An 8,277-nucleotide genomic window follows, 5' to 3' on the forward strand; every position below is an offset into this window, starting at 1 on the left:
CATTGTTTAGGTTCTGTTATAGCTTACAGTCTAAGCATCATTCTTTAGAAAAGGGTTGCTTATGTATCAGATGTAATGAATAAAACTATGGGAGAAGTTAAGTCCATTTGAGGAAGAAATAAACAATAACCTGTAGAAATAAAAAAATTCAACTATTAAAAGGCAAGAATATACAAATATATACAGGCATGTAGTATCATTTGTATCAGCCAGAAAAAATTATTTTACACAGGTCCAGGAAAATACACTTACACTTAATTGAAAAAATGTTCACCCTACTCCCCAATACTCCCTGTCTGTTTTATGATAGGAATTATAATTTTAGGCATCAAGTAAATTTTAGAACAATGTCTACACATTCACCTAACACATATTTAAAAAATGAAGATATATTGAAAGACTTTTAAAGAATTGATTTTTTAAAATATATTTTGACCAACATCACAAAATTTATATAACTGGCCCAAACTGGCAGATGATGAAATAAGCAATTAAATGTTCTACTTTCCTATTTGTAAGCATTATGTGTCCAGTGGTAAGGAGCCTATTAGAATAGCATAGAAAAAGAATGAACAAATGTTAATAATTGATTTATCAATTTTTTTTTTTTTATATTTCCTTCTCCTTCGGGACTTTTTTATTCTCATGTTATAACTAAACCTAAACATAAATAAAAAATGCTGGCCTTATAATGAAGAAAGGGGCCTCTTTCAAAATAGATAATTTCAGGGACGCTGGGTCAGGGGTACCAGGGGGGTACTTTGACTAAAAATAAATTAATGCTTTGAGATCTGCCCTTTGATAAGCAATGGTGCCTAATTCAAAATTTGTGAATTTCATGGCTTTTGGATAAAAACACGAACCAAATACAATCGCTGGAATGTTACATGATACTCAGGTGACCTATAAGGCCCGTGGGCCTCTTGTTCAGATAATAGACAAGGTAAAAGTTATGGTTGCAGGTCTATTACCAAAAACTATAAGGCTATATAATATTGTATAAACCAAACTTGCACAAATGCTGCATCAAGAGATGAAAACTCTCAAATTTGCTTCAGATGCTGGATTTTCATTACATTTTCATGAAGAGAAACTAGTTTAAATTTTTTATGTAGGTCTATTTCAAAGTATCAGATCAAAATTCCTTAAATATTTTCATTTTTGGAATGTATACTTTTTGTTGGTTAATTGTGTGACTTTGCCTTACTTAAAGTCATATACGCTATATGAACGCCGAATTTTGTGTGAAACAAAATGATTAATGATTTAAAACACATGAAGTGTAATAAAAAATAATACTTTCCACAAAATTGTACTATAGATGTCGTTGTAATAACAAAACAATTAAACAATATCTAGGAATTAAGAACTCAGTCTTTTCATGAATATTGATGAAGGAAGTGCGTAAACAGTAGGCCTATATATAGAAACACATGTCCACGGGAAATCACAGTCAACGAGGTATGTTGCATTTTGACAACAATTATTAATATAAGGTTAATATGCGTCATAACAGAGAATATATGGTTGATACTGAATACATTAAAAGATAAGTACCATTAAGTAAGATGCTTGCCATCCACGTCAAAAGTGAGTAGTATCTCAAACGGCCTACCTTGTTTTCTTTACGTAGCGACGGCGTCACGTGATGGATTTATTTAAAAATAGCTATTTTTCTTTCCTTGCAGGATAATAAAAAATTATAATTTGATAACTTTGTAACGCGTTTAATTTTAATGGTGTAATTTACAGTATTTTCGTAACTTTTGTTGATAAACAAATTATAACAATTTCCAATCGTATTTTAACTGGCGCAAGTTATAGCGTGTATAATTTTTAAGACAACATTCGTTGAGGTGAGCTCTGTAATCTCTGATTACCTATGTTTATAACCTCCCCTTCCCTGCTTGAAAAGTGGGAGGGTACCTACTATATAGTGATCAGGATGTACTTCTGTCTGTTACACTTTGGGGTACCCATCTCTTATCTGCAATTCACTGAGCTCACTAAATGATAAACCCAAAATATGAGCCTTATATCGAAAAGTAAACTAGAAGGTGCCTTATTGGCATTATGTATGAAAGAATCTGTGAAAGTATCATTAAATTTTATTCAGTGGTATAAGAGGAGTTGCGGATAAGAGATGGATACCAAAAGAGTAACGGATGGACATCCCGATCACTATACCCTCCCACTTTTCAAGTGGCAGGGAGGGGGGGTATGAAATTGGAAAAGAGTGGGGGCAATACCTGGAGGTACATCCCCCAAGTACCTGTGGATTTATGCGATATTTATATTGTACGCTAATATATAGCACATTCAAGTCTCACACTGTCTTACTTGCAGCCAAAATAATTTTTCTATTTTGTCTGGATAAAAAGAAATAAAAGAAATTCAATAATACAGATTTATATGCATTTATTATACCCCCCGTCTAAAGTGGGGGTATATAGTAATTGGTATTTCCGTCTGTCCGTCCGTCCGTCCGTCTGCGTCTGTCTTGTCCGCTCCGTCGTCGTCTCGTTCTGTTACGCTTTGGGGTACCCATCTAAAATTGAACTCCTTCATACCACTGAATGAAATTTGATGAAACTTTAGAAATCTTTATTGTACTGTTGTTCACCTCCTATTTTATTAATATTTTCACTCATATGGAATTTTTATTACTAATTGACCAAGGTGGAGAGCTGACAAAAAAGTTTTAAATTGAACTTCATGTACTAAATGGAGTACTAGAAGGATTGATTGTATCTGTTTCAACATGCCAACACCATACTGCGACAAGGCACCACTTGCCTGTGGAGAGTTGCAAATTTTGACCTATACTTGGGTCATTGAGCGGTCCCCGCATCCCACAGTGGGATTAGTACTACAGAAGGAAAAATACAGTAAAGTTTTATAGAAATTCATTTAAAATATTTTTATACAAAATTTAAAGTAAAACAACTTCAAGTATTTTGTTCCAATTAACTGAAACCCACAAATGTAAAATATATAAATACATGTATATACAACAAATAATGTAATACACTTTGTGTCGAAAGAGAGCATACAATGCAATACTGATCAATATTCTTGATTAATTATGCATTTCATCAATGGTAAATTTGAACATCTTTAATAATGGATACAAATTGCTAAGATTAAAGGCATCTAGAAACATGAGAAATGAACAAGAAGTTAAAAAATTCACACAGTCACATGAGCAGTGACATGACGAATTAAACAGAGAGTTCATAGCTTTGGGGTTTCCTGTTCAAGCATTCAATGAAATACATAACAAAACTATTATATCAATGTATCACAGAAAGAAAAATATTTGAACAAAATGCGTTTGTGGATCATCTATCCTTCCGATGGAACCATTGTAATTAAGGTTCAAGTTTCTCAAAGCAGGTCAAATGTCAAGGTCATGAAGTAAAACTTGAGGTACTGTGAGCAATGAGCTCACTAAATGATACCCCCCGCCTCCCATATGGTTTTAACTGGTGAAAAAGTCCATGTTTTTGTGGCCGGGAAACCCAAAATATGTGTCGGATCAAAAAGTAAAATAAGGTGCACAATGGCAATATGTAATAAAGATTCTGTGAAAGTCTCATCAAATTTCATTCAGTGGTATGAGAGGAGTTGCACAAGCGTAACAGACGGACGGACGGAAATAACTATATACCCTCCCGCTTTTCAAGCGGGGGGTATAAAAAAATGTTACTCATAGAAAAGAAAAATTATCACAAGGAATAGGAAGGTGAAATACAAAAATTTGAGTATTACCCATTCTAAAGTTGGTTTTTTTGTTTGTTTTGTTTTTTTTCAAAAACAGGAAATGGTACCCAAAGAAAGGTTGTCACAACGTATGCATATGGGAAATGTAAAAGTCATAGCATCAAATGTTCAAAATTCAGAACAAAGTTAAAATTTTGTTTAAGTGTTTCCAAAATAAATAAAACTCCAAGGTTAGGTTATGCAATAAAAAAACGTTGGTATCCGAAGAAAGTTGGTCTTGTCACAAGGAATACACATGAAATATTTAAACCCTAGGACCAAGCATTCAAAAGTTAAATTAACATTTTTGTGGAAAACAGACACCAAAATCTATTCAAGTATTCCCCAAAACCTCCAATTATATAATCATATTATAAAAAATAATAACCCAAACCTTCAAATGCCAGTAAATGCTGCCTGCATTCCTAGAAGTATATATTTAGGAGTTACAATCACTTATAATGATAAGTTACTTCTTGTCCCACCTCAGTGAACACATTTAATTGATTTTGAATCCATGATCTGTAAAAAAGGCTTATCAAATTCCATATATATTATCTGCAGTGACAAATTTTCTGAGATCAGGGTACTGCTTCATCACACAACAGATTGGTTGCCATAGTGATCTAATCTACTAATACTGTGGAAAACTTCATATTTGTTGTCCTTCAAGTTCTTAGTCACTGTTCCCTCGTATTGTGCATAGTTTGAAAGTGTTTCCATGGTGATTTGGTAATGTGCAACATCTACATTTATTTCTGAACTAAAGTTGGCCACTCTCTGATCAGCATCCACCGTTTTCATAAATTTCAAAACCTGAAATAGAAGACCATATGATTATAATCAAAGGGCATAAAGTGGCTTGAACGAAGCTTAAGAACTTGTACTTTGCAAACACATTTTTAATAAGCATCATTTTTTCTAGAGACCACTTACTGGAAAATGTTTAAACTTTCTTTCATTGAGGTTGTTTGCATCAAATAAAAATATTTAATTGACAGGTTTTAGAATGCTAGTCAATAATTTTTCTCAATATAATCATGATAATTTTTGATGCCATATATTTCAATATTTTATCATGATTCCTTACCTTTTCATTAGGACTTATTAAATTTGCAGATTTTATTTTATGAATTGACAGCTCATGACAAGACTCCCTCAATGGCAGAGTTAGATCATTGATATGTCTGAGAAGTTGGTTCGCCATGATTTTTATATTATCACTGTTTGGGTCCACCTTACTTTGCACTAAACATGAACACCAATGTAGGTCAATATGAGCAGACGCACAATTCCGATTGGCTGGAATCTCCTGAAGGAGGCTGATTCCTCTGCTTGGTGTGACAGGTTTATACAACCTTGACGAATCAAGGACATCCCTTAGTGTTTCATAGGGTATATTCGATTAAGCGACACGGGTTACACGAGTCACTAGAGTTGTAAATAAAACAACCTATCTTCGACACGGGTGATCAACCCGTGTTACGCGAGTATACTCCTCAGTTTACCTGGAGTAACAGGTGAAAGAAATAGCGGGAAGTGAAGACGCATTGTTAATCCGAAAACTGTTTCTGCATAAATTTGTCAGTGTTTGTATTAGAAATTTACAACGTCAATGAAAAAAGTCTGCATTATAATTTTGTTATCCCTCCCTTTTTTTTTTAGTTTTTAGGTCAACCTCTTAAAATTACGGCTGTGTTATCATTGGCAGTTTTTAATTTTTTTATTTTTAAATAAAGTTTATTTATTTTTTTTTTTAAATCTGCCTATAATTATTGCCCGAACCTCTGGGGCCCGTTTTACAAAAGAACGTACGACTAAAACCAAAAACTTATGTTGATTATACATTTTTGAAAATTAACCTTTTTGGAAATTGTTACCATAGAAACATTCTAAATTCTTTTCAAGAAGAATAGAATCGCAGAATCAATTTTGGTCTTAGGTGTAAGTTCTTTAGTAAAACGGGCCCCTTGATTACAAAAATGTCTAATAGATGCATATTGATTCACTAAAATTATTTTCATAGATTTAACAATCGCAGCATAGATATCTCGTGTTAATTACCTTATGAAGTTAAATTATTATTATTAATAATTCAGTTTTAACATAATTGCAGGATCAAATGTGAGAGCAATTTCAGTTACATACATGTATTACAATGTAATCTTATAAATATGGAGGTCGGGTTCCCAGAACCAACCGGTTCTTTGTTTACAATAAATGTTATAAGTATATAGAAATTACCTTTTCAGCCTTTAATTACAATCGTAATAATTATTGAACAATTGAACATGAAAAACACATACTCTCAAGTTTTCTTTCTTTTTTTTTTTTTTTGTGTAAAAGTATATGTCTCTCACATCCTATGACTAACACTATGTTAATGAAAAATGTCAGCTATGGTACTTTTCTGACCAATAATTATAACCCGTGCAAAATTTTACCGGGGGGGGGGGGGAGAGGGGATACAGGCACGTAACAGCTGGTGGAAGCGCTCCCCACACTTTTTTTTCCAAACACCTCTTTCCTTTTAAAAAGTCTTCATTGAAAGACCACCGATTGCTTCCTCCCCCTTTTTGTTACAGTAAAGCCAAGCAAGGCTGAAGTCGTATCGTATGAATAAAATTTGGTACTGAAGGAAGTGGAACCTACATCCTCTTCCTCCAGCTATATAGAAGTGTCGTTTTTTTTTCTCTGGCTTGCCCCCCCCCCTTCAAAAACGATGGTTCGTCACTATTATATTTAAAACTATTTCCATGTATGTATGTGAAGACATTCTTATTCTACTTTTTTATTTTAATAAGAGGAGGTATTGACTTATTAAATAATATTGCAAGGATAAATCATCTATAAAATACATGTTGTATCCACAGGCACCTGACGTTACATGTGTACTTATTTTTCGTTTAATAAAAAATACTATACCCATACCTAATATATATTTTTTATTAAAAGAAAAATAAGTAACGACAGGTTCCTGTGGTTGTATCTGTAATAAATAAATTTTGTTGAACAATTAATTTCAGCTTTGATGTCTTGTATTAAATTGTCTGCTATTCTTTATTTGATAATTGGATATTGTTTGTTATATAATCAATTGTTTGTCCTGTTCAAACCCGATATACAGGGAATATACTGTTTTCCCCGCGATATTTATACAAACACTAAACAACACGAGATGTTTTATTTAGATGACTAGAGTTCAATCAATGAGCATGCGCATATTTAACACTAGTGCTACACGGGTTGTCTTAATCGAATACACTCATAGACATCAAATGGTGTCGTCAATTGATTAGCGTTTTTTGACAGAAGTTTAATTAAATGAGGATGTTTGAGTTTAAATCGATGAGGAAAATGCAGACTCATGAAGGGGAGCCTCTCTTCCATTTTCCCCTGTAACGTACGGCGGATTCTCCCATACCTAGCACCGTGGTCCCCCATCACAATCAGTAGAGTATTGTCCAGAAATCCCAACTTGCTGAAAACTTTCAAAGAATTCACAAAATCCACATCTAAATATTCTCCCGGGTTATTATCCCAATGAGTCAATTCGGCCAAAAATGTTAAGGAAAATTTGGAAACATTCTGATATTTCACGTAGAAGTCTTTAAGGTATTCTAATAAAAATTGATGATGAGGTGTACCACCTGTGCAATATCTCTTACTCCGTTCTCGGAGTTCGGAGTCCCAGATGGCCTGCCAAAATGGCCTCATATAATGGTCCACGGGGGATTCCTTAAAACCATTTAATCTAAGGTTGAAAGCACTAATTGAGGGTTCATCCTCGGCAAACATGGTGACATATCCCTTCTTCTTAAACTCCTTCCAGATCATAGGATAGATGTCCACATAATAAGCATCTTCCTGGCTCTTTCTAACTTCAGGTAACTCTAGTTCTGTTTTACCTACAAGAAGCAAATAACATTCATGTTAGTACACACTTTATTGATGTAAACGATAATTACATGTTTCAAGAATATAATAATGTTTAATTTTTAAGAAATTTGAATGCTTGATGAAAACCCTTAAAAGCTTAGCCATTTGAAGAGTACAATTTTCAATGAAACTTTATTATAAAAATGTTGGAGAATGTAGAGTTTTTCAAAAAGTGGGTACTAGATGCCCATTTTTCAATTATATACCTTAGATTCTCCGAAATTCCCTAATGAAATTAATTAGATAATATTAATTAATTAGGGAATTTCGAAAAGCGGGCCATAGCGAAAAGTTACGGGGTTCGGTTTTTCGCTTCTAGGTCCTTTACGGTACAAGATGGAGACGTTTAAATAATTTTATCGTAAAGAACATAAAATTTCAAGCAGGACTGAATATTTTTATTATTATTTTCATTTAAGTATACTTAATTATGTAATTTTATCTTTAATTAGTTTCAATTAATGTATTCTTTCATTTAAGAACAAAATCTTTTAATTTAAATGAAACTTTATTATAAAAATGTTGGAGAATGTAGAGTTTTTCAAAAAGTGGGTACTAGATGCCCATTTTTCAATT

At 33.1% G+C, this 8,277-nt stretch overlaps 1 pseudogene; it reads right to left on the reverse strand.

The window, feature by feature from the left end:
- Positions 1-4,300: 4,300 nt before the first annotated feature.
- LOC134264749 (uncharacterized) lies at positions 4,301-7,670 on the reverse strand (annotated as a pseudogene).
- Between the last annotated feature and the right edge of the window lie 607 nt (positions 7,671-8,277).

The sequence above is a fragment of the Saccostrea cucullata genome, unplaced genomic scaffold, assembly GCF_032062105.1.
Source record: "Saccostrea cucullata isolate Sc308-1 unplaced genomic scaffold, CSIRO_AGI_Scuc_v1 ctg11053, whole genome shotgun sequence".
Taxonomy (NCBI): Eukaryota; Metazoa; Mollusca; class Bivalvia; order Ostreida; family Ostreidae; genus Saccostrea; species Saccostrea cuccullata.